Source organism: Nanorana parkeri, unplaced genomic scaffold (genome assembly GCF_000935625.1).
Source record: "Nanorana parkeri isolate BGI_ZX_2015 unplaced genomic scaffold, ASM93562v1 scaffold186, whole genome shotgun sequence".
Classification (NCBI taxonomy): Eukaryota; Metazoa; Chordata; class Amphibia; order Anura; family Dicroglossidae; genus Nanorana; species Nanorana parkeri.
This window is the reverse complement of record NW_017306454.1, coordinates 312,824-339,919: the sequence shown is the minus strand read 5'-3', so window position 1 is coordinate 339,919 and position 27,096 is coordinate 312,824. Positions and strand designations below refer to the sequence as shown.

Below are 27,096 nucleotides of genomic sequence, written 5' to 3'. Positions count from 1 at the left end.
CCAGTGATCTATAAAGTGGCACACTTATAGAGTTTGTCCCTGCAATACATCCCCTTCTTAATACAGGACAAGACCCTGCTAGCTTTGTTTACAGCAGTCTGGCACTGCAAGCTATCATTCAGTTTCTGGTCAACAATCAATACATGATTGTATAGCCCATTTGTTTATTTTTATTTCCAAAGTACATTACTTTGCATTTATCGACATTAAACCTCATCTGCCATAGTATTGCCCACTCCCCTATTTTATCCAGGTCCTCCTGCAATGTTATATTGTCACTATCCGTTTCTAATACCCTCCCTATTTTTGTATCGTCTGCAAACACAGAAACATGGCTATTCACTCCCTACCCGATATCATTAATGAATAGGTTGAACAATGTGGGACCCAGCACAGATCCTTGAGGCACACCGTTCATTACACTAGCCCAGTCTGAAAAGGTGCCATTTATAGATACTCTCTGGACACGTTCCCGTGATGTGTATTCTTTTTCTGATTCCAGTCTGTTACATATTTTTTGGATGGTCCACCATTACACCAATATGCTTTGCATGTGATAACTGTACTCAGTATTGACAGAAACATAAGCAGTGCAAAAGAGGTTTTACCTAATATAGATGGGTTTTCCTAGTTATCTATACACAAGTTGGCAGAGCACCCCAACACAACTAATTCTTTGGTGCCACTTAACTCAGAAATGCCGACTTAGGCTGTATGACCTGTTGAGAGTACATCCATCTAACAGGAGGCCCAGGGAAAACCAAGAACATGCTACGGTGGCTTTATTTCACCATTAACCTAGCAGAAACCCAATATGCTCTAAAAAAAAAAACCCTCAGTTTGTGACTAGGCAAAAGAAAATCTGGACCGGTCAATGTTCTGCCCTCTACCATCTCACTAAGGGTAGATAATAGCTATTCTTATTCGCTGGAGTATAAACATTTAACGCATAGTTGCCAACAGTCTCTGGTAAGTTGCTCATCCTAGAGTCTGTTCTTGTGGATTTCTTCTGAAGAAAGTAAGCAAGAGATGTCAAGATGATTCCGGTGGATGGTGAAGAAAAATAGTATATAAAATTCTAAATGTCCTGTATTCCTCCAGCCATCGATGAGGCAATGGATGTCATCCTTACTGGGCTCCATGATATCTGTCTGGAACCATTCTTATTCTGGTGCTTCCTGTTCCACTCTGCTAATCACATGTCCCCAGAGGGCATGCTCAATTCTTTTGGATACTTTTTTTCTCTTAAAAGACCGGTGTTGGTTATTGGAAGTTTTAATCAACCTGTGGCAATCTAGGGGAGTCTGTGTGGTCTATCAGTCTGGTTGTACTCTCCTACATCAACAAGCATTAGGCCCTTCCTGCAAGTTGTGCCTGCCATTCTTGTATGCAGGTCCAATGTGGTAGAGAAGACCCGAACTATTATAAGTTCCTGAGAAAGTTTTGGCATTGCACCACTCTGTTCTACCTAAGGTCAATCTTTCTGGTTGTGCTCCATCTAATTTCAGACTGTCCTGGAACTGTTGCAGGAGATACTATGTTCTATTTTAAGAGCCACTTTATGATTTGACATACCTCCTTTGGACCTTGATCCTCCTGGACATTATAATCACCAACTGAATTGGATCCATTCTCAGACAGCTTAAAGAACTATGAGGTGAGTGATTTTCACTCAACCTCATAGTTCGAGCCAACGTGTGACAATGAAACTGTCACACGTCGGCTCAATAGATCGGGAAGTGAGGGAACACATACCGTCGTTCGCTCACTTCTCGATCCTGTCCCTGCAGAGAGCTGTGACTGCCACTCACGGCTCCTTGCAGGGATTCCCCCGCTCCGATCCTCCAGTGCTCACTGGAGGAAGGAACGGGGGTGTGGGTGGGTATAGCTGCCTCTGCCTCAAGATAGGCAAAGCCAGCTGTCAATCACGCAGCTGGGTAAATCTCAACAGAAATGCCGGGATCCGTCCTGGCTGCGGTGGTCTCAGTATATGTATACTGAGCTTTGGGTCACGGAAGGACGCTAGTTTATGTCCTCCCGTGACCCTGAGGAGAGCTATGGGGAAAAACACTTACCCCATAGTTCTCCTTTAAGGCTGGCCATACACTGATCTATTTTTTTCGTTCAGCCGTGGGGCTGAACGAATAAAAGAGACCTGGTTCCTCCATCAACACTAACAGCGTTCCAAACGAGGAACCCCGCTGTTTACATTGTATTCTGACAGGAGTTGCCGGGGCACCTGTCAGAATACCCAACCAGAGTGGGCAGCTCATTGGCTGCCAGCTCTGATCGATCGAAAAATTTCCGACCAACTCTTTCAATCAGCTGGTCGAGGGATGTTGATCAAAAGGGTACCAACAGCACCACAAACTGTGCGAATTTTATCCGGTTCCTCAAAAACAGTCCGAAATCCGAACAGTGTATGGGCACCTAAACTCTCCAGTAAGACACAGAAGCTTAAATCCAATGTAGTTTTATTTCTCAAAGTACATACCGAGGATGTGTGCTGGTCACATGAAGTGTAAAAAAAGAGGGCTAGACATACAATAAGGAAATATGGAAGAAGCAGGGAGGGTCTGTCCATGACTTACCCGACTAACACTAAACAGGAGGGGAGAACAGTGTAAAATACCAAATAAATAAAATAAAAAAAGCAGTTGTAGTCGCACTAATCTACCACTAGATGTCAGGCATCACACCATAATATAAAATTATGCTATGAATACATAGCCGTGTAATGGAAATAACAGAAAATAACAGTGGCTGTGGTAGCACATACTACATTAATGTGATGGCCAACATTTAAAAAAAATAATAATCGGGACCTGCAAGGATAATCAGGAATGCTGTGATCTATCATCTATAATAAGATTTATTTTCTTTTGCTTGGGTCCAGCTGCAGAATGCCAGGAATCTGAAAATATATGTTTTCAAAGAGAAAACACCCAGATCTGCTGATAGCATGGACAGGACTAGCCTGTCTGGTGTTCAAGTGTCTGGCCCTAAATTATCCTTGCCATGTGGAAAATATCCCCAGGGGTAGTAAACAGATTTTTTTCCCCTTTGTTGTGTCTGTTTCTTTAGTTTCTTCTTTCTTTCATTTGATATATTTTTGTTATTAAATTCGTGAAAATAATGCTTGACCTGTGAAGTAAGTGACCGGTCGTCGGCGGTGTTGTGTCTGCCTGGAAATCCAGTCTCCGATTCCTGTTTTCTGTTAAATCGTGTTTAATATACTTGCTTGTTCTGCAGTAGAACATCTGGATTTCCAGGTGCAGATGACTGTGTGTGTGAACGTGAAACCGAATAGACCCTGAAATATGAGTTGAATGCGATGTTCTCGACAGAGTTCAATACTAACATAATGCAGTAGACGTGGGAAAGGGGACAAGTGCCTAAAGAACAGAAGAGATTTAATAATAAGTGCAATTGCACATGGAAGATATAGTATGTCTATTAGATATTTATTGTGACTATTCCCTTTGTTTGATGTAAACATAACATTCAAGCCAGGTTCACACCTAGGCAATCTGTGAAGGCGCGGCAATCGTGCATGATACCACGCAGATTGCTGTGCGATCATAGAGACGCCCACCACCGCCGATCGCTATGGCAGTGCCATTATGTTCTAATGGCACCCCAACTGCACCGGGCAAGTCGCCCGTACAACTGAACAAGGTCGTGGCTAAAACAGCTGTGCGGCGCGTGTTGCAAAAAAAGGTACATGTACCTTTTTTCTGCAATTGCCAAGCGGATATAACCCCATTGAGGCCAGGTTCACACATGACAATCCGTGACCGCGTGGCAATCGAGCACGAAACCGCGCGGTCCCGGAATCGCCCACCACCGCCAATCGCGCTGGCGGTACCATTGTTTTCTAAAGGAACCCCAGTCGCACCGGGTGGTTTACGTGGTTTACTACCTCAATTCCACCCATGCAATCGAACACGTTCGTGACTAAAACAACCGTGCGCCTTGTGTCGCAAAAAAGGTACATGTACCTTTTTTCCTGCGATTGCCACGTGAATGTAACCTCATTGAAATCAATAGGGTCGCGCAGCAAACACTGTATGCAATTGTGCACAACCGCGCTGTCCTGGGGCAAGCCTAGGTCTGCGCCGGCCCTTAAATCAATGGGGCCGCATGGCAATCTCTGTGTGCAATTCTGCACAATCGCGCTGTCCCGGGACAAGCCTAAGTCTGCTGGGGAGGAAAACGCTACATGATGCTGGATGTCATCCAGCTAGAAAATTAGACTGGCTCCATCTGATGTACTAATGCACAGAGAAACTTACAGTAATATCAGAGTAAATCATCTCAGTACAGAATAGGTGCTGTTACAACTGTGGAAGGAAAGGCTGGAGTTCAGCTTTAAGTAACTTTCCCACCCTGCTGGGTACAGCCCATCTGGTAAAATACTTACCTTCCTTGCAACTCCCATGATTTTCACAGAGCCAGTCATTGCAATGGATGTATTACTCATCTGTATGGTTCAGGGCCGCTATGAGCACAGCTCATTCCTTGCAAAATTTGTTGCGGCACCCAGCAGGACTGTAGAAAAAGGTTAATATTCTACCACTTAGTGAGACGGAGCAGTCAGGTACAACCTTTGTATAGTACTGAAAATGGGAAGTAGATAATATGACCATGAGCAACTATGACTGCCCCCAACTAAATATTTAATTACAAAGTTAAACATATGAAAAGGATTGGTAAAGAATTAGCCTATTGTGGACCCCCAGTCTGAAATTGATTAATAATCTCAGACGTGGTGTCCCATGCTGAAAACAACTAGGACAGGACACCCGCGCGTGCCCCTAGTTGCGAGGCCCTGCTGTCAGCTTCCTGTATAATACTATTTTTGTTTATTACAGGTGTTTATATAGCGCCAACAATTTTCTGCGCTTTACAAAGTAGCACATACACATCCGTCCCTGCCCTCAAGGATCTTACAATCAAAGGTACCTATATCACATGGATACATATGAATGCCAATTTAGACAGGAGCCAATTAAACTTCCAGCGTTCCTTTGGAGTGTGGGAGGAAACCCACGCAAGTACAGGGAGAACATGCAAACTCCTTACAGATAGTGACCTGACCAGGGACCCCAAGTGCTGTAAGGCTGAAGTGCCAACCACTACACTACTGTGCTGCCCAATGCTACTACTAATGTTTGGGAACCAATCAACCTAGTTCCTGATCATGTGGTCACCATAAAAGCCAATTTTGGTGGCCACATGAGGTTTGTTCATGTCCTACGTCAGTGCCTGACCTCACAAATTCTCTTTTGGCTGAATGGGTATGGATTCCTACAGATACACTGCAAGAACATTCACCCACTGCAGTGTTGGAATGGGATGACCAATGATCTCATATAGGTGTGATGGTCAGGTGCCCACAAATGTTGCCATATAGAGCACATTGTCAGCCTTCTTACTCTTTTCAAAAGGGTTGTATACTGCTCCTTTTGTAGATGACTGTTATCTCAGTTCTTTTTTTTAAGCAGTTGCCCAAGATGGTATTTTGTATTTACAGCAGAGATGTGCATGGGAGCCATTGCAGACCACGGCTGGATTACACAAAGTTTTCCCAGTGGTTCTATCATTTTACGAATGTTGGACAAGAAGACCTGGCTCACAGTCTGTTCCAATTCATCCCAAAGTTGTCCCAACATGTTCAGGTAGGGAAGCTAGACATTCTGTAACCCGGGGCTAAGGCTCAGAGTTGCTTCTTCCCTTCCCCCTCCAAGGGAGAAGTTCTCCATCCACACAGTGGCACCCCTCCTAAAGCAGCACCGGGGTACATGTCCCCCCCCCCTCCCAGCCCCCCCTAGCTTTGGCCCTGTTAGTAGGGTTGAGGTCAGGGCTCTATACAGGTCATTCAGGTTCCTCCACGTCTTCCTGGAGCTGACTTTGTGCACCAGGGCACAGTTATGCTGTAATAGAAAAGGGCCTTCACCAAACTGCTACCGCAGGGTGTGAAGTACACAGTTGTCCAAAATGTCCATGTATTCTGTAGCATTAACCATACTCTTCACTGAAAACACCCGATTTCAGTATTTTAGAGTGCGTTCACTTACTTTTGGCCATATAGTAGGCTTGATGGTCAGGTGTCCACAAACGTTTGGATCTATAGAGTTGCATGGCTTTTATGTTTATGAACTGCCATGAGTTACTAAGCTGGACCATACATGCAAATCAATGAAGGTCAAATACTTGAGATGGGGGGTTTATCAATAAAAAAAAAAAGAAGCCAGGGGGGGCACAGGCATGCAGTCTTTACATAATGAGAAGTCTATAATGGCTTTATTGGAAAAGGTTCCAACCAAGAAACACATTTATAAAACACAGGAATATCCCTGGAAATTAGCAGCATCTGGCCGTTCTACGATGAGAGATTCCATAAGCCGCTATATACAGATATAAAAGTTATCTTTGCACGGATGGTGTCATGCGTTTAGTCCTCAGGGGATAATAAATCTGCATGCCATCAGCTCAGTGTACAGGGGAAATGGTTGATGGGCACAGCTTTGTTTCACTTTTAGCACTTTTCAGGCTCTTGGTGGATGTAAATGGTACATTAAGATGATGAAGAGGAGGTGGATAGAATGACTTCACGTGCAGGTGTTTTAGCAGAGATTATATAGTCATTATGTTATTCAGCAGCAATAATCTACTTTACTGGAGTAAAACTCTCTTTGGCAATTGGTAGGCTATTTGCATAAAGAGGAAAAGTATTCTGGGTAAATGCCTTTGGGCCCAGCAGGCTTGTAGATAAATACATAGAAGGGATCAATGTAGGTAACTATCTTCAGTGTCTTGCACAACATTACTGCAAACATACATTAGGGTATTAACTGCTTGTTTTGCTCTAAGTGCCGGAATACAGAAGATATACTCACTAGAGGTGCACCGAAATAGAAATGTTTAAACCGAAACAAAACCAAAATAAAAAAAATTGTCAGGCCGAAACCGAAAATGTTTTTATTTTAATTTTTTCAAATTTTTCAAATATTTTATTTTTATTTATTTTTTATAAACTTTTTAATTTTTTTGTAGATTTATTTATTATTTCATTTTTTATTAAATATTTGTATTTTTTTACTTTACTTTTAGGGGCTTCGGGGAAATATTAGGAGTCTAATCAGACCCTTGATATTTGCCTTTTAAAATAGAAAAAGAGATTGAGAACACAGAGTCCTCAATCTCTTTTCTGCAGCCCCTGTTATCAATGAACAGGAATCCTCTATACTGAGTGTTCCTGTTCATTCATAACATGAGGACAGAGTAGGATTACTATAACCACAATCATGAATGAACAGGAGGAGATGTAGATCACTTCCCATTCATTCATAATTGAGGATATAGTAACCATACCATATCCTCAATTATCTACAAACACTCAGTGATCACTGATCACCGACTGCTTGTACCCGCTCTTCTCTCTGACATGCTATCACAGGAGGCTGATCGAGCGGAGCAAGGAGTAGAGCTCTGCCTCCTGTGACAGCGCGGGCTGTCTCCGCCCCCACAACGCTCTGCCGGACTGTGATAGGCGGCTGAGCGGTGTGGGAGGAGAGACAACGGCCGCTCACATCGCTCTCCTCCCGCAGCGCTCGGGTGCCTGTCACTTTATCTCCTCCGCCCCGGAACACAGAGCAGCGCCCAGCGGGGAGGAAAGGAAGCTGGAATGCGCCGATGCATTTAGCCAAAAGTGCCATTTTCGGCCGATATGTTTAGACGTCTGATATATTGGTGCGTCCCTAATACTCACCTAATATACTCACCTGATCCTCAGCCCTGCTCTAGCCAGCGCTTACCTCTCTTAACTAGGGATGGGCTCGATGTTCGAGTTGAGCATGAGTGCGTCTCGAACATTGGCAGTTTGCGTGTTCGGCGAACACAAGAACTGTCAGGGCGTTCGGTAGGCTATTTGCTTCACAGTTCTCTGTGCCCTGATTGGGCAAAGTCTTGCATCTGACCTACGGTCAGGTGCAAGGCTTTAGCCAATCAGAGCTCACAAGGCACAGAGCATCGTGCGGGATGCTCGGCGGGCGAACAGCCCGTCGAACACCCTGACAGTTCGTGTGTTCTCCGAACACACGAACTGCCAATGTTCAAGTCGAACTCACGTTCGGCTCGAACATCGAGCCCAACACTAGTGCATAGTCTTTATTTTATAAGATAAGTTACCAAGCAAAGACCTTGTACTCCATCGCACACTGTATGCTTGCTGTTAGCAAAAGAGGCAATTTTAGTTCACTGGGAAAAAAAATGTCCAGTTCGTGTGCATTATCTTTATAAATCCTGGAGAGCAGAGTTTATTCTGCTGATAAAGTCATTTCATAGCACGAGATGTGGATAATGGAAAGTTTAGCTGCTCAATGTGTAAGCACTTTTCAGGTCATAAGTTAGGTGTGCTGTCTCCTGCCATAGTTCGTTTTTTAGTTAGATGGATGAGAAGTACGGTAGTGTTAAAGAACAACGGCGCCTTTAGCTCACTTAGTTATTTCCTCAAAAGTCATGAAGTCATTTCTCAGTTCAATTAGTATAATATTTTTTTTAAACCAGTCTTTTTTTTATAATTGAAGAATTGATTTTTAGTCAATTTTGTAAACATAAATGTATCTTATTTGTGTATCACTCAGCTGTAGATCCTCCAATCATCTCTGAATTGGTGCTGACACTGTCTTTCCTTCTGGAGGGGGGCTACTTTTGTTCCCCATGGTCCCTGTGTGTGTTGTAAAGTAGTCACCGCTCCAAGCTCACTCCTGTGATGGATGACCATCTCAATACAAAATATCTGTAAAAAATAAGGCAAGGCAACTGGACTTGCTGTATTTTTCTTGAAGACGTTTCACTGGACATCTGACCAGCTTTCTCAATTCAGAATGACTTGTACAAAAAATGATCTGGGAATAAATATGGTGAATGTTGTTCCAATCCACATAATCTGTTAGTCACAACCATGTGTTGATTGCATTTACATAATTGGAGTCTAGGAGGTGTAATTAACCTGCCCAGAGAGAGGTGATAAAACAGCATTGTATGTGGCAGACGGTAGATGTCTCGCCCACCCGCAGATTATGTGGATTGGAGCAACATTCACCATATTTATTCCCAGATCATTTTTTGTACAAGTCATTCTGAATTGAGAAAGCTGGTTGGATGTCCAGTGAAACGTCTTCAAGAAAAATACAGCAAGTCTTGACTTATTTTTTACAGATATACCATGACCTGGATGAATGAGAACCTTCACAAACATCAATACAAAATAGTAAACTAAACAAGAGAAAACCATAGAGCAGATTCCTCCATCAACGCTACAAGTGCGCTGATCAAGGAGTCCCTGATGTTTCTCTTGTATTCCGAGCCAAGCTTGTATAGCCAAGCTCATTGGCTGCCAGCTCTGTTTGTACGAAGAATTTCCAACCGACTCCTTCGATCAGCTAATTGAGGGATGCCGGTGAAAAGAGTGCCAACAGCGGCACCCACTGTGCGAATTTCGTCCGGTTCCTGAAATTCGCAGTGTATGGCCACCTTTAGTCTGGATTTTATTACATCTTCATCTTCAGCTACCTGTTTGACATCCTTCAACTCCAAGCTGGGTAGTGATCCTCCACCCACCTTTAAATTGTAATACCCCATTTAAAAAAAATGTTGGAACGGTAAGAACTAGGAATGCACCGTTATATCGGCCGAAAATTACACTTTTGGCTAAATGCTGAAAGTGCAATTTTTCTGCCGATACATTGGCGCATCCCTGCTTTCTTTCCTCCCCGCTGGGCGCTGTTCTGTGTCCCAGCGAGGAGGAGAGAAAGTGGGACAGCCGGCCGAGCTGGAGGAGAGCGATGTGAGCGAATGGTGTCTCTCCTCCCACACCGCTCAGCCTCCTATCACAGTCCGCCAGAGCGGTGTGGGGGCGGAGACAGCCAGCGCTGTCACAGGAGGCTGAGCTCTCCTCCCTGCACCGCTCACTCAGCCTCCTGTGACAGCTGTCAAAGAGGAGAGCGGTACAAACACTCAGCGATCAGTGATCGCTGAGTGTTTGTAGATAATTGAGGACATAGTATGTGTACTATATCCTCAATTATGAATGAATGGGAAGTGATCTACATCACCTCCTGCTCATTCATAGTTGTGGTTATAGTAAACATACTCTGTCCTCATGTTATTAATGATCAGGAGCACTCAGTATAGAGGGTTCCTGTTCATTGATAACAGGGGCTGCAGAAAAAGAGATTGAGGACTTTGTGTCTCTGAGGACTTTATGTCCTCAATCTCTTTTTCTATTTTAAAAGGGAAATATCAGGGTTCTGTTTAGACCCCTAATATTTCCCCAAAGCCCCTAAAAGTAAAGTAAAAAATAGAAATATTTAATAAAAAATGAATTAATAAATAAAAATAAATGTAAAAAAAATAAAAAGTTTATTAAAATTTTTTTAAAATATTTCAAAAATGTGAAAAAGTTAAAATAAAAAACATTTTCGGTTTCGGCCTGACAATTTTTTTATTTCGGTTTGGTTTTAAAATTTCCATTTCCGTGCACCTCTAGTTAGAACACCTCTATTTTTGCTATGTGTGCTACATTGGGGAGATTCCCCTTAATGTCATGTTCTAATGGACACAGCAGAAGGAAAGAAGAAATTTTTTCCCAAAGTGAGCAAACGTTCTGGTGATAATGGTCACCAGTACAAACAGGGAGGGTGGATCGGGTGGATCTCTGCAGAGGGAACATGGACAGCAATGAAAGGGGTTCTAACCTCTCACCACTGTATCCAAAACTAAAACAAAAAGTTTTTCCTTTAGTTTTTTTACATTTTGTTTGCATTCATATCTTGCATTCATATCTTCATTTCAGGTTTTTTTTTTGGCCAGTCCCATGACAAGAGGGGTCCTCTACCTCTTCTCCAGGGTTGGGTAGTCCTCAGTGCTGCAGATCATGATGCTCAAATTATGGTGTGTCAAGTAGCCTGTAGAGGGGCTCCATGAGTTTCAATGGTGGCCCTGGACCGAAATGAGACATGCAGATACCGCCCGTTTTTAGGCTCTACTGCACTTTCCTTAAATAACAAATACAAAAAAAAGATGTCAGTTGTGAGGGTCTGGTAAGGTGTTGTATCTATTTCTCTGTTTCTTCTGTGTGAAAGAATTTCAGTTTCGTTCATTAAGTAACAAATTATAGTATGTTCTCAAACTGCAGGATGTATGAAGAAATAAACAAACCAGTTTCGGGTTTACCTGAGGTGAGGGAGTGTGTAGGGAAATCAGCTTTGTCAGAACGGGCAAAATGCCAACATATATATACATATATATACACATATATATACACATATATATGTATACACTATATACATAATACAACTTGGTATGCATATAGTAAGGGGGGCAGACTCAACTAGTAGTGGCAGTGGTAGAAGTAAAACAATACACAAGACAGGGACATCCAGGAACAGTGGAAGCAGGTTTGTCCGGCACTTTTCTTCAAGTGCAAACCTGTCAGTCAGTGCCTTCCAATATGTACATGCATTGAAAAGGACTAAATGAATCAACAAGTGGTGCTGCAATCCCTTGTCTGGATGTCCCATGTAACTGGTGCCTAAAGCTGCATTACTGTGATGTATCTCCAAATGCTCTACAATGCTTTGTAGAGCATTGGGTGGGATGATGCCTCTATCCCTAGATCCACATTTTACCTGGTAGCCAAACCTCATTATTAGTCTCAGCTGTCCACAAGCCTTTATATTCTGTATATGTGAGCTGACTGATGCTCAGGGCTCTCTCTCTCTCTGCTGCTGGGTGCCAGAAGAAAAGTGTCAGACAAACCTGCTTGCACTGTTCCTGGATGTCCCTGTCTTGTCTACGGTTTTTGTGGTACCACTGCCACTACCAGTTGAGCCTGTCCCCCTTCCCCCTTACTATATGCATACCAAGTTGTATGTATATACTTTTTTATAATATAAATGCAAATTATATATTTTCTCTGTAACGTAGTGGTGACAACACTCACTCACCATTCTGTATCACCCTAGGGCAACACTATAGAACACCTATCACTCGCCTCTTCTTTATAACATAACGGTGAGGTGTTCTATAGTTCACAAATTAAAACTGGGCAAGGATGAAAGTAATGCAGAGAGCACAGGAAGTGACAAGCTCACTGGATTTGTGGCACGATCAACAGATTTCTTTTTAGCACCTATTGAACAGATACTGTATATAAAAACAGCTTCCAATGAAGGGAGCAAACAAGAGAAGTTTATTGTTAGATATTTATATACAAAAGGAAACCTTTATGCAGAGCTTTGAAGTGCTGAACATTTTTTTTAGCACCCCCCCCCCTCTTTAGGGCCCCCCCAGGAATCCTGTGCCTCAGGCAGTTGCCATATTTGCCCTTATTATAATCTGCCAATGGATTTACCCTTTTTATTTCCCCCCCGGTTACCATTGAGTGATAGAAACTCCAATATTTGTGTCATTGGAAGTGGCAGTGAGGGGAATGCTACCCCAATGGGACACAGGCAGCAAAAGTGAAACAATTAACAATTCCCTACTCCATACGGAACAAACTATAAAAAAATGATTATGTTACTAGTATCAGCGCTTTATAAATAAAATGTTGGCTGTAGGTACACTCAAACTACAGTGTGGTGTGCAAGGCCAGCACTGAGAACCAAACAGGCTCTGCAGAGTAAGCAGAGGGATGCCTTCATCAGTGTGCTGCTGCCCAATCAGCAGCCTGGGGGTGTGTTCTAGACCAGTGGTTCTCAACCTGTGTAACCTCAGGACCCACATTTGTCCTCGGTCATTAAGTCGCAACCTAAGTTGCACTGCAATGGAATGCACGGCAGTGTGAGCTGCTGTGCTGTGACGGAGCTCCATCCATCCCATGTGCACCTATAGAGGTGTCGGGAGCCAGAATGTGATGTCACTCCAGTCCAGGAACCCCTCAGGACATGCAAGGGAGCTGTAACCAATGCACATATGGATGGGGCTCCCTCACGGCCATACCACCAGCCCACCCCAAGTTGGCACTCAGTGCCGGGCAGAATATTTTGAATGGCTGTTCGGTGTGAGAATGGACAGTGCTGCACTAGAGGGAGGCTGGGGAGCCTTTTGCCTAGAAAAGTGGAAGACATGCAGCGACCCACTGAACACGGGGTCACGACCCACTTTTGGGTCACGGCCCACAAGTTGAGAACCAAGGTTCTAGACCAAGCTGTGCTGCTGTTGCACAAAAGGTCACACAGAGGACATAGGAAATAAGAATATTCTTTCTTAGCTCATCGGCTCCATCTAGTGGCCATGTTGTGATATAACATGACCATAGATTCCACCTGAAAAGAAAATATTCTCAGAATGTTCATTTTTTACCTCTGCACAGAACGAACTTTCACAGATGTTCTCAGGGGATTGTTGTCTGGTGGGGAAGGGCTAAATCACAAAGCTGGCTGAGCAGATTCACAAACTGGCAGGTAAAACAGTCACTATGATGTCTGATGCCAATTTACGTTGGTGTCTAATTTTAGCTGCAGGGGTAATAAAAACAGGTTGTTTATTAGCACGTTTTCCCACAAGCAGACTGTATAATGTGTAGGTGTAAATATTACAATGTCACAGTAGCCGGTGCGGTGTTGTGTCTGGATTAAGACTCTTTGTTTGCAGTTTTAGCAGTGGGTAGTATGGGAACGAGCAGCACCGGCTATAGGTATTACAAGCCAAGGTATGCATTACAAGGTTACACAAACACGCTTATCAGCTGCAGTATCAGGCCACCATTCTGAAAACACTGCACGGCATTTGGTTATCAGATAAACTCAGGCTCTTGGCTCTGCTCATTAATATTCAACAGCTGGCTAACTGAGGGAGCTGCTTCATTGCGCTGTTGAAAGGACACCGTAGACCAGAGGTGGGCAAACTGCGGCCAGAATATGCCTAGCCCTGCCTAGCCCTCCCGGAAATTCAATTTTATCATTATAAATCAATCTTCAAGCTCCAGTCAGGTGACTTTGCCCAGTCTGAAATTAGGTCATCAGTCTGCTGCAGGCAGGAGGAAGCCTGTCCTCAGTCTCCTCTCCCGCAGCAAACAGACTGAAACATAGTAACTCTGTAGGAAGTCACAAGGTGAGAGGCTGCAGCAGGGGCTGATCTGTGTCAGATCAGACATTTGTGAACACAGCCAAGAACCGCATGGGCACCGGAATCCACATGATTGTGCCACCTCTGAGCATCTCAGTCCAGGAATTAGATGGTGACCTGGGATGACGCCTGAACAAAATGGCTCTGGCCTTCTGGAGAGAAAAGCAGATGAAAGTATTGTCAAAGGGGGTACTGTGATCTATATAAGAGGTAATGAATGCCTAGAAGTGTCACATGTCAGTTTGCTTCTCCCCATAAGATGCCTCAGTCATCTGGTGCCCCATATGCTTTGGATCTAGGGTTGCTGCCTGTCCAGGATTCACATTAAGATAGGGGCTACTAGCTGCCCACTGAAAATAGTCCCAACTGTGATATTTACATATGAATGAGTGTTCGGGTTTCGCTTCAAGAAAAGGTGGCAACCCTATTTGGATCAGGGATTGAGATGCTGTTATCTAACGTCAGTGGCGGCCCTAAGGCTCATCTGCAGGCACATCATATAGTGCAGGAGCATTGTGAAGTCCTAACATTGCTATTTTATTCCATAACAGGAGAGATGGGCCATCAAAGGCTGATGTGTTGCAAGGCCCCATCTTCTTCATTACAGCTAATTTGCATGCACGCTGTCCTTGTATATACCTATGTTCATGTGTGTATGTGTGTGTGTGTGTGTATATATATATATATATACATATACATACAGTATTTAGCATATTGACTAATTAGCTGTGATGTAGCGGGTAGGCCCGCTGGTGCTGGCATTGTGGTGCTTGGCAGATGGAAATTTCATACGCTTGTACCTGTCAAATTTTTAAGCTGAGCCCTAGGAACAAAATTGTTCATTTAAAAATGTTCCTCTATAGCCAAAAAGGATATAAATCCACTTTGTATGCCCCAAACACCTTTTGAAACCCAAATATTACCTTGTTAAATTGGTGGTGACATCATCGCTGTGTTGCACAAAGACTGTGCAGAGAGCAGATCTGTGGGAGGGACCCAGCAGACCCCTCCTACAGCAGGCTGCCAGCAGAAGACTACAGGAGGGGGCGGAGACAAGACCAGTCACCTTGCACAAGGAGAGAGATCAGCAGTGACCGGTCTTTATTAAAGGAAGCTCCAAGTGTCACACTGGATTACTGCACAGATCTAGAGGAAATACATAATGGACACCAAGATTTCAGGAAGAATACACAGGACTCTTGTATTAGGACAATATTTACTTATCCCGGAATTCAGTTTTAATGATAAGCTTACCAATCCCACTAATCTGTTTATCAGTACCTTTCCTTTTATTGAATAAAATGCAATTCCCACAAAACCTCACAACACCAGCACTCTAATTGTTTTATCTTCATTGTTTTGTAGAATGCCCAATCTGTAAAAGAGCTGCAAGGCATAGGGGTTAAATAACTAAGAGTTGGCAGGTGTATTGCCTAAATGAACACTGATACTTTGATGCTTTGGGGTTGGTTTATGAACACTTTTCAGAGCTGTTCACCCTGAGAATATCGGCAAATGTCCGTTCTGTGCAGACAGAGCCAAAGCGAATGTTCTTGATATATTTTCTTTTCGGTTGGAATCTATGGCTATGTAATATCACATTATGACCACTAGATGGAGCAGAGGAGCAGAGAAAATTAATACTTATTTCCTGTGCTCCTTTAGCACTAACTAGTGGTCATAATGTGGCATTACATGCAGAACAATTGGAACTGGTTGCTTTTGTAAAGAAAAAAAAATTGAAAGAACATTAATTTGTACATATATACGCACAGAATTATTGTTTAGAGATATTCAAGGTGAATGCCCCTGCAAAATGTTTATAAATCAACCCCTATGTATCCTTTATTGTACGAATGCTTTGGTTATTCTTTTCCATCTCCAGACAAATGTCAGCTGGACAGCTACAGTCACTATAGCCAGTCACTATGGCTTCCCAGCCAATCAGCAAGGAGGCGGCTCACTGCTGCTTGGCTGGGAAGCCGGCTTCCCAGCCAATCAGCATGGAGCCGGCATCCCGGGCCAATCAGGAACCCGGGAGACGAGTCATTACTCGCCACCCGGCTTCCTGATTGCCCAGGAAGCTGGCTCCATGTTCCCCTACATCACTGCCGGTCAGAGGAAATCTCCCTCTGACCGGAAGTTCCGGTATCGGGGAAGGTATCAGTGCACTTGGGCGAGTACTTATTCTCCCCCAAATACTTGGTATCGGCACCGATAATGATAAATGTGTCATATTCACTATGTACCTACAAAGATTCTAAAATACATCTTCTTTAGTGCAAAGCGTTTGTACTTTTCAGTAGTAAAAAATGAATTTGCGCTGCGCCATCATCTCTCATAATACATCAGAGGCCCTTTAATGCTGCAAAGTTTTACAGAATATTCAATTTTATTGAACCACAAACTCACAGTCCGCCATTTAGGCTACATTCACACCAGCAGCTGCACTACAACCGACAGCTGCTGGTGTGTGTTCCCAGGCAGAGTGCTGATGCGCTGCTCCCTTCCCGTTTACATACACGTGCATGCCTTGCTTGCATGTGTTCATTCAAATCAGATGGTGGAGGCGGCAGGGTTGGTTTTAAATTATTTTTATTTTATAATTTTTTACTTTTTTTAACCTTTATCATTTTTACATTTTATTTATTTTATTATTGTAACATTTTTTTATCACCTTTTTTACATTTTTATTTATTGAATTCTTTTCTTTACTCTTAAGCACCTTTTAATTTTTAGATTTTTATTTATTTTATTATTTTTTACTTATTTTGATCACCTTTTAACTTTTAGTTTTTATTTATTGAATCATTTTTTTAACTTTTTATCACCTTTTAATGTAATTTTTTTAAATTTGTATCTATTTTATTATTCCACTTTACTTTTGCTATCACAAAGGGGATAACAAACCCCCATGTGACAGCATTTGGAGGTGACAGGTTCTTTGTATGAGTCTATTAGACCCCTGATGTCTCTCCTGCCCTCCAATACAGATGATCAAACACAGGAATGTGCGTGATCATCTATTTACCCGGCACTTCAGCCACGTTCGTGACAGCTCTGTAGCAGGAAGTGCTGAGAGCCCAGCGCTCCCTGCTTCATTCAGCACAGAGCAGACAGGGGACAGACATTCCCTGGTCTGCTTCCGTTCTGCATCTTTACACTGTCTGCCATGGTCCCCAGTCACCTAGAGGAGCAGGGGCCCTGAAAACCATGGTGGGGGGTACAGGGAGGGAGGGCGCACAATAGCAGCCTAATACAAGTGATCTGGGTGGCTCTAGAGCAGGCCCTTCCTGACAACATTGGTTGCTAGGATGCCAGCGATCTTAGCAAACATTGACTGAAGCTGAGGGGGGCCTGCACGGGGTTATGGCTGGAACTTGATGGCTGTATCCACTGTCAGCCAACCATAACCAGTGCTGGTTGGCGGTCGCAGTCTACACAGAACCACCGTTTGGTCCGTGTCCAGACCATGGTCTACCATTTAGTGACACCAGCCTTAAACTATTCCAAATAACCCTTATCATGGAGTGCAACAAATTAAAACTGGGGGGGAAACACCACCCCCTTTTACAGAGGGATCTATCACTACCCCATAACAATGTACTAACCAGAGCCCCAGTTGGTACGCCCATAAATTCTCCTCAATACTCCTCCCGGCTACTGAAGCTATTCAATCCCAGTTGCAACTCCATCTCCAGCTCCATAAATTCTGTCTCTTTTCCTTCCTTGATTGTAGAAATGATGCACTGCCAGGGATCTGCCCCTCCGAAATAGAGACCTAAAACAAAAAACACCACTGGCCAATGCAAATGCAGAGTTTGAATACCCAGATAAACCAGCACTCACCCCAACTCTGGCTAAAACTCATGTATCCCTTCTCTTGGGCCACACTGGTGGCAAGTAACTATCAGAAACAGCTACCAACCCGTATTTTCTAATGGGAGGGTGAGTGGGACTTTCTCCCCTTGCTCTTCCACCACAAAATACCTTCCTACCTGTTTGATTCTAAAAAGACTTCCCCTAATCTCCTCCAACCAAAGTTAGCCCACCTATCCTATGCCGTCCAGCCTGATCCCCCCTCCGTCTCCACCAATCGACCATCGCAACCTTTCCCTTTCTGTTTTCTGTATTAACCTAACCCGTCGTTTGGATCTGGACTGCACCTGTTATGCCCCCCTTACACCTGCAGCTCCATAGGGGTACTTTATGACTACTATGTATTAACCTGACTCTGACTCTCTTAGGGCTAAACCTACTCAGGGATGTAACTAGAAATCACAGGGCCCCATAGCAAAAGTTTGTATGGGGCCCTGTGATTTCTAGTTACACCCCTTGCAGAGCCCACTTGAGATCCCACACAGCCCACCTTTGGGTGACTCTCTATGGTGGGTTCTGCAGGGTCTCAGGTGGGCTGGTTACACTACTTACCTGTCCGCCTCCTCTTCCTCCAATGTTGAAGATGGGCCCCGCCACCTCCTCTGTCGCCGGCCTGCTTCATCCTCCGTCACCGGGCCCCGCCTCCTCATCTGCTGCCGACCCCAGGCCCCGCCTCCTCCTCCACTGCCGGGTCCAGCCTCCTCCACTGCCGGGTCCAGCCTCCTCCACCGCCGCTGCTGGCTCAGAGTGACTCAGCAGTGGCTGTGTCAGTGATCTGAACAGCAACGAGTTCCTCTTCACAGCTGCCAGTGACAGCCAGCAGCATGAGATGCCATAGCGACCGAGGCGGCCCGCACGGCATCAGGGGTGTCCTGGCCGGGCCCCTGGGTCGCTATTGCGATTGTTACGCCACTGCACCCACTTATTCTAGAAAAAAAGATTATAGCATTATAGTAACAATTACAAGTTACAACATTTAAAATCTATCTCCGGGGGAAAAAGAATCTCTCCTTGCAGTTGCTACCTGCCCTGGACCAGTTCTTAGCCTTGAGGGCATTTTCATATATTTGTGTGGAAGGGGCTTCCTTCCCCTTTATATGGGTCAGACAAATTCTTCACTACCATTTCATTAATGGAATTATATAGATCACAGATGTTACCATTTGTGTTCGATCATTAAATATTTTATACATTGACCTCCTGCTCTCTAACTCCCTCCTCAACTATCCTTTGGAATTCCCTACCCCAACCTGTATGTCTATCTCTTACTCTGATTGCCTTTAGGCGATCCCTAAAGACTCATCTCTTCAGGAAAGCTTATCCCACCTCAACCTGACCACTGAACTAACACTTTCCCAAACAATTCCCTCTCTCACTTTGTGTCTATGACAGTCTTGTGTTGATGTGCAAGGTCAATGGTATACTGTGTGCTGTTTTTAGATACTTTGGACTGGTTCCCTTGCTGCGTCCTGGTCTGGGTGCTAGAAAGAAATGTCACCAGCACACCAAAAGTTTTGAAGCAAAAAGTCCTTTATTGACAAATCGCCATCCAATACGCCTGTGTCCATGAATCTTGTAGCACTCCTTAGCGGATTCGGGGTGCCGCTCTCTGCGAATCTGCCGCTCCAGGCAAATGCCTTGTTTGCCTCGCGGCAGATACGCCCCTGGCGGAAATCCCAATGGGTTTATGGGTGCTCGAAAATGACCACGGATGGCGCCGCACACAATAGAAGTTTAAACAAGGATGTCATCAGCACACTTTGTCGTGCTGGTGTGCTGATGACATCCTTGTTTAAAGCTCTATCCCTCCTTTGGCCTCCCCCCCAGTGTGGGCTACGCAGGACGCCTGGTCTCGGTGTCTCTGTGCTTCATGACGTAAGCAGGCTCAGAATTAAATACATGAGGAATATATGATATGTTGTTATGGTTACTCAATGCATTGTGATGCAGAGATTTATGAAGTATTTTTCCAGTTTATATTGTTAGTAGAATATGTCGTAGCCTTTCTCCAGGGGAAGCAAATACCATCGAAAGGCGTTGAGAATACGTATAACCGGATTCGCACGACAAATACAATTACCTGCGATACGTCCTGAAATTCTAAAGAATATCTGTGGATTGGAAACAGACCCCAAAAGGACTATCATTTCTGTTGTGTGTTACATAGTTGGTGCATACTAGGCTGCTCACATATCATGAAGGACACTGTTTTTTTACTTTTATGATTTCTAAATATATATATCTAGCAATAAAAACATTTGATTATAATTTTTTTTACATTTTTGTTATAATTATGTAGTTTATATTCAGTCTCTGTCACCATGAAAACCCCGGCTTTGTGTATTTTTCCCCTACGTATACGAGGGGTGAGGTGCCACTTGCCCAGGGGGAGGGGTGTCTGCAGTGCCATTGAGATGAATGTCACTGACACGCCCCCTCCCGCCCGGGAAGGCTGCCCGGCTTGATCTATATGATCCAGTGCATTCCGGGTGCAAACCGCACCGGAACGCACTGGATAGGGTGTGACCGGGCCCTAAAGGACAGCCAGCATTATTCAACCCACTTCCTCTGAGCCCAGGTCCTCCTGGACCCGCCCCCAGCCTGTGACTGGACAGTGAAAAGAGATGCAGCACAGTGATGAGCTCATCTTTCTGTCGCTGGCCTCTCTCCTCCTATCAGCATGCATTTTTATCGGGACATAACCTGATTGGCTATTTGTACTGCGTTTTCCTCTTACATAGAGGGGCCTCAAGAGACTGATACCAGGTCACATTCGGCTACTTACACTGCTTTCATTTAACAAATAAAATGAATGATTTATTAATGAATACAGAACTGCATTCATTTTAGTCTTTTATATCTGACTGGAGTTTAGCTTGTGAACTGATCGGCTACTTTTCACTCCCCCAGTGTGAGCTCTGCTGCACAGGGACTGCAAGTGGCTGATACCATGTCACACTCAGATACTTACACTGCTTGCATTAAAAAAAAAAAGTGACATAGTTACATAGTATTTGAGGTTGAATAAAGACACAGGGCCATCAAGTTCAACCTTATAAATTATAGATTTAAAGGAGAACTATGAGGTGAGTGATTTCCACGCATCTTCATAGTTAGAGCCGACCTGTGACAAAGAAGCTGTCACAGGTCGGCTCTATAGATCGGAAAGTGAGCAGAAACATGCACCGATCCGCTCACTTCCCGATCGTCTCCCTGTAGTGAGTGGTGACTGTCAGTCACCGCTCCCCGCAGGGATTCCCCCCTCCCCTCTACGATCCTCCAGCGCTGACTGGAGGGACAGACAGGGGAGGGGGTGGGCACAGCTGGCTCTGCCTCTAGATAGGCAGAGCCAGCTGTCACTCACGCAGCTAGGTGGATCTCAACAGTATTGCCGGGATCCGTCCCGGCTGCTGCGCTCTCGGTATATTGCCGGCAGTAGCCCGCTATATACTGAGGTTTGGGTCACAGGAGGATGCTAGTTTATGTCCTCCCGTGACTCTAAAGAGAACTATGAGGAAAAACACTTACCCCATAGTTCTCTTTTAATAATATATAACTGATTACAAATTTGATTTACTTATTATACTTTACATGCACATTCACATCAGTCCCTGCCCCCAAGGAGCATACAATCTAAGGTCCCTATTGCACAGGCATACATCATTAATACATGCCTAGAGTTCAGCTTGTGTACTAATTGGTTCCTTGTGCTGCTTCTCCCTCCCCCAGTGTGAGCACTGCTGTACAGGGGCTGCAAGTGATTGACACCAAATGACATCCAGCTGCTTGCTTTAAAAAACACATTTAATGATGTATTAATGATTTCATGGACTTTAGCCATTCATTAACAGGAGCAAGCTGCTGCTTTGATAGGCAAAAAAAAACAACAGTGGAGTTTGTCTTGGTCATGAAATAGTTACAAGAGGTTGCAGAGCAGCTCAGATCACCCACATTCCTAGTCCAGCTATTTCCTTCCAGCCAGGTGTGTGTGTGTCAGTCCTCCGCTGCTGGGTGTTGATTGCACTACCATGCCACACAACATGTGCAGGGCTGGGGCTCTGTCTTGAGACAAGCTGCTGACATCACTGGAAGTCTTCTCAGATTCCACTTCATAAAATCAGGTACTTCACTTCCCAGGCTAGAGCAAACTTGTTACTGGGTGTACCAAAGGAGAGGCGAGCGGTGTTCCAACCTCAGCTGTGTTTACAATTTACCAAAAAAAAAAGGCTCCTTCTGCAAGTCATGGCTTAACGTGGCCGCACCGCCTGTGTACTCTGAGCTCAGCACCAGGTAAGGTGTCATTCCACTTTGCAGATTTTTTACGTTTAATCGCCTTGTGTTGGCTTCTGTAGACGCTGCCACTTCCTTTTTTTTATACTGAGTATCAACAGAAAGTAACAAAGTAGAAACAGTAATAACATTCCATCTGTTGACACTCTTAATTGTTTGGTAAACGCTCTTATTTTGTACACACGCATGCACAGCCGCGCCATCGAGTTTGTAAATTGTAAAAAGTTGCCAATTTTTGAAAACTTTTTTTAAAAAATGTAACTTTTAACAATTTTGTAACAATTGCCCGACGTGGAAAGGAAACAGACTCTCTCTAGTTCGTGCTTTGGGTGTAAGAGGTGACTGTCACATCTAGGTGACATCAGTCCGTGTCGTGCAGGGATGGGGGAAAATTCATTGGAAGAGTTGCATACGCACTCCAACCGGGCAGGACAAACTATTGCATCTTCCATGCAGCCAGAATAATGTTTAGCGGGACGACTACCTGGCGGGGAAGTCACCGTGACCCGTAATGGATATAGGTACCAGTCGTAAAATGAGTTTTGCACTTGTATGGGCATGTTAAAAACAACTTCTAATTGAATCTTGGGTGGAAGGCGTGTGAATGTTGGGTGAAAACATTGATAAATAATATGGGTTGATTCTACTAGAGGATCCTAAGACAACCCTTACCTGCATAGGGAGGTTTATAGTACGGCAGTACAGCATTGCCTAAGAACCTCAGTCAGGTTTAGGAAAAAAAAAAGTGTCTCAAATTTAACCGAAAGAGAAAGTAAAAAAAACTGAATCCTCATAACCAGGACTTGACAAATCCCAGGAGCCGGGATACCAGAGCTCCTTCAATATGACGGCCGACACCTAACAATTGAGGTTTTCTCTGGTTGTTGTCACTGTATCTTATTTGTGTATCACTCAGCTGTAGATCCTCCAATCATCTCTGAATTGGTGCTGACACTGTCCTTCCTTCTGGAGGGTGGCTTCTTTTGTTCCCCATGGTCCCTGTGTGTGTTGCAAAGTAGACACCACTCCAAGCTCACTCCCATAATGGACTACAATCTCATTACAAACTAGTAAACTAAACATGAGATTGTAGTCCATCACAGGAGTGAGCTTGGAGTGGTGGCTACTTTACAACACACACAGGGACCATGGGGAATAAAAGTAGCCACCCTCCAGAAGGAAGGACAGTGTCAGCAATAATTCAGAGATGATTTGAGGATCTGCAGCCGAGTGATACACAAATAAGATACATTTTTGTTAGGGTACTTGAATGTATTTTTAAGGTTTAGATCCTGAGTTTAGTGTCACTTTAAAGTTATTCATTTTAAAGTCATTGCAAATAACTAGGGAGGCAATCTATGTGCCTGAAGGAAGAGAGATTTGACCTCCAAAGCTGTAAACTAGTAGCAGCAAGTTGACTATATGGACTGTATGTATTTACACAAGGTGATGGTGGATAGGACAGGCTGGCCCTGGATTGGGCAGACCAGCTCTTGAATTCTATAGTCATTTGTCACTTGTGTTTTAGAGCTATAAACTGACAACTGGGGAAGAGTTAGAAAAAATTAAATATAAATCTTGATCTAATTTGCTCAGAGACAGAGAAAACCCTTCCGGAGCTCTTGAGACACTCAGACATTGACTGGACAAACAATCTACATTGTAATTCCTTATAAATATTAGTAGCTGGTTCAATTTTGTGCATTAGCAAGCTCATGTAGCCTTTTTAACAAAGCAATCTATTGATTTGAGTAGAACTAGCTCCTGTAAAATACATTTTCAAAGCTTTTAATGTAAAGAAGCCTTTTTGTGTGTAGAGGTCAAACCTCTTTTGCACAAACATCGCTCCATTGTCATGTGCATTGATATTAAAGTGACTCTAAACTCACGAGTTAAATCTTAAAAATGTATTCAAATGCCTTAATTATTAACAAAAATGTATCTTATTTGTGTATCACATGGCTGTAGATTCTCAAATCATCTCTGAATTGGTGCTGACACTGTCCTTCCTTCTCGCTCCTGTGATGGACTACAATCTCAAGTTTAGTTTACTAACTTGTATTGAGATTGTACGTTACAACACACACAGGGACCATGGGGAAGAAAAGTAGCCACCCTCCAGAAGGAAGGACAGTGTCAGCACCAATTCAGAGATGATCTGAGGATCTACAGCCGAGTGATACACAAATAAGATACATTTTTGTTAATAGTTAAGGTACCTGCATGCATTTTTAAGATGTAACTCCTTTTTAGTGTCACTTTAAAGTTATTCATTTTAAAGTCATTGCAAATAACAATCTATGCGTCTGAAGGAAAAGAGGTTTGACCTCCAAAGCTGTAAACTTGTAGGAGTAAGTTGACTATATGGACTGCATGTATTTACACAAGGTGATCATACTTCCCCCTTCAGTGACTCTTCTCAGGAGGGATTCATTTCAGTTGTCAAAATAGAATAAATCAGTTATCATTTAAAGGTGATCGATTTCCTGGCATAGAGTTGAATTGAAGGTGTGTGCATGTCTGTCGTGTACAAGGTCCTTTACAATTCCTAAGAATCATACCGGGGTTGTAAACACATAAACAAAACACTCAGAGGCAAATTCAATTACCTGCTACCAGAATTACAAAGTAAAAATGTAAATCGATGACTGCGTGTCTTTACCTTTTAAAGCAGGACTCTGGATAACAAAAAAAAAAGTAACCCATGAGGCTACCCCAACACTGCATGGGTTAACTGCGGATTTTGGTCTAAGTGCCAGAATACAGAAGATATGCTCACCTGATATACAATTTTCTTAACCCTTGCAGTGGGGCTACCCCATGTATTAAACATTGACCCTTGCAGTGGGGCTACCCCATGCACTGAAAGGGTTAACTGCTCATTTTTGGGTCAATTATAAAGGTTATACTCACCTGATTCTCAGAGCTGGCTTGCTCTTAGACCTGTCCCTGGAGCCTCTGTCCTAGGGTTGCCACCTGTCCAGGATTCACCCGGACAGTTCGGGTTTTGAATGCTGTGTCTGGGTTTCATGGCAGCTGAAACCCGGACACAAGATGTCAGGCAGACAGGGGCAACCAAAATTGAGATAGGGGCCACAGGCCTCCCCACTGAAAATAGTGTCAACTGTGATATTTACATATTAATGGTTGATTCTATTTACATACAAATAAGGCGCAGCTCATTCTCCCAAAAACATTTCTCTGCGTCACTAGAGTGTTCGGGTTTCGATGGAAGAAAAGGTGGCAACCCTACTCTCTCCCCCTCTGCTGCAGCTGTCTAAGGTCCCTGATTCATCATGTTCTATACACTGTTATCAGAATTATTCACAAAAGGGTGAAGAGTTTGGAGAAGACAGGAGATGTGAACAATCTAGGACAACATAGCTGAACTGGAAACATTCTCCAATTCAGCTCACTTTCCCGTTCAGCTATGTTGTCCTTGATTGGTCACTTCTCCGGCCTTCTCCAAACCCTTCACCTCTTAGTGTGCATTTTGGCTTGCGTTCATGCAATCTATTCAAAACATGTAAGTCAGTGTCATTACTTGTTAATACGGTGGCCAGTAAAATGGCCATTTTGGCAACCGTTCACGTGAAAAAATTGTGGAACGCTCGCAGCTGAAAATGTTGTATGAGCTACTTTTCCGCGATTGTCGAGCTTACCGCAGCCAATCAGCTGTGGTCACTGTTTGGGTATTGTGGCAGGGCTGTCAGCACAGGGTTGCCTACCCCTGACATATACTTACCTTTCCACAGATAGGTCATTTTTTTAAAACACCACCGCTTTGCTGCCCCCCAGCCCTGTGTGGCGAAAGCACTACCCTTGAGCCCATCGTGGTTCCTCCTGCCACCTCATACATCCTAGAGCAGGGGTAGGCAATCTCAGCACTCCAGCTGTTGAGTCCCATGAGGCACTGCAAGACTCTGACAGCTACAGGCATGATTCGCAGAGGCATGAAGGGATTTGTAGTTCCACCACAGCTGGACTGCTGAGGTAGCCAACCCCTATCATGCAGTGATGTACAGCAACTATAGTGCGCAGTGGGAGGAGCGGTTATTCACACACCTGGATCTACGGAACACCTGCAGCGGCCTGAGGAGCAGCAAAGTGCCAAAATGATAAGTATAAAGCCCCTTCCTTTGCAGTGTGGACTTTCTTTAGGGCCCATTCACACCTGCTGTTCACTACGATACGCGATTAGGTTACCTCAATGCAAACCACATTATGAAATGGCTGCCAATGCACAGCTGTAAAAATGCACAGGACCCTTTTTTTTTGGCAATGCAGCGCACCACAATGCACTATATGTCACCACAGGGTCACTTGTAAGGGTCCATTCACACCTGTGCTACAATGGATGGCAGTGCACCTGGTTCATTGTGGTGCCATTTATTGTGACAGGCATCCGAACATGCTGTGCAGTAGAGTACAATGCGCCACAGGGTCACTTGTAAGGGCCCATTCACACCTGTGATACAATGGATGGCAGTGCACCTGGTGCATTGTGGTGCCATTTATTGTGACTGGCATCCGGCGAACACGCTGTGCAGTAGAGTACGGTACGGTGTGTGTCACACATTGTGAATGGCACAGCGATGCCCCAGGTGTACTGCCATGCATTGTAGCACACTTTGCTGCAATGCACACGTGTGAATGGGCCCTTACAAGTGGCCCTGTGGTGACAGGGTCACTTTAAGAATACTCTCACAGTTATTCGGCAGAAGTTGTGCCATCAAACCACCATAGTCAATGTTACTCTGCACGCTTTTCTTCATTTCCTCCACATCC

At 44.0% G+C, this 27,096-nt stretch overlaps 1 protein-coding gene across 2 annotated transcripts in view; it reads left to right on the top strand.

Moving 5' to 3' along the window:
* The first annotated feature begins 14,777 nt into the window (after positions 1-14,777).
* Positions 14,778-27,096, top strand: part of KCNJ15 (potassium voltage-gated channel subfamily J member 15) — a 69,552-nt gene continuing 57,233 nt past the window's right edge. Inside the window, exons 1-2 of one of the 2 annotated variants that reach the window (XM_018555146.1) lie at positions 14,778-14,806; positions 22,001-22,308. The gene's annotated coding sequence lies outside the window, so the exon portion shown is untranslated. The remainder of the gene's footprint in view (positions 14,807-22,000; positions 22,309-27,096) is intronic. The other variant, XM_018555147.1, reaches the window with a different exon arrangement.